The sequence below is a fragment of the Morone saxatilis genome, unplaced genomic scaffold (assembly GCF_004916995.1).
Source record: "Morone saxatilis isolate NCDOM2014 unplaced genomic scaffold, NCSU_SB_2.0 Contig86, whole genome shotgun sequence".
Classification (NCBI taxonomy): domain Eukaryota; kingdom Metazoa; phylum Chordata; class Actinopteri; family Moronidae; genus Morone; species Morone saxatilis.
The window spans coordinates 1,996-2,373 of NW_023340264.1; positions in this window are offsets into that span (position 1 = coordinate 1,996).

Consider the following 378-nt stretch of genomic DNA (forward strand, 5'->3'; position numbering starts at 1 on the left):
AACCTGTTATACAGAATAGTTTAGCTTTGTTGTCTTCAGCTGTTTTTCATGCAATTACGAAAATATAAGATTTTAAAACATTACTTAATTACAATTATAGAAAGTAAACGTCACATTTCTTGTATTTGTTCATGTTCGCCATCACAAAACTTAACCTTTAATAAAAATATCCTCAAAGTAAGTCGAAGTCATAATTATGAGATATAAAGTTAAAATTCAGTTATTGATGATTTATCCCAAATATACAAAATCGATTTATTATATTACACTTTATACTATATCAGGGTTCTTGCACCATTTTAAAAGTACAATTTAACGCTTTTTAAGACCTCAACAAATATAATTTAAGACCCAAAAACTTCTTAGGAATACTCGATT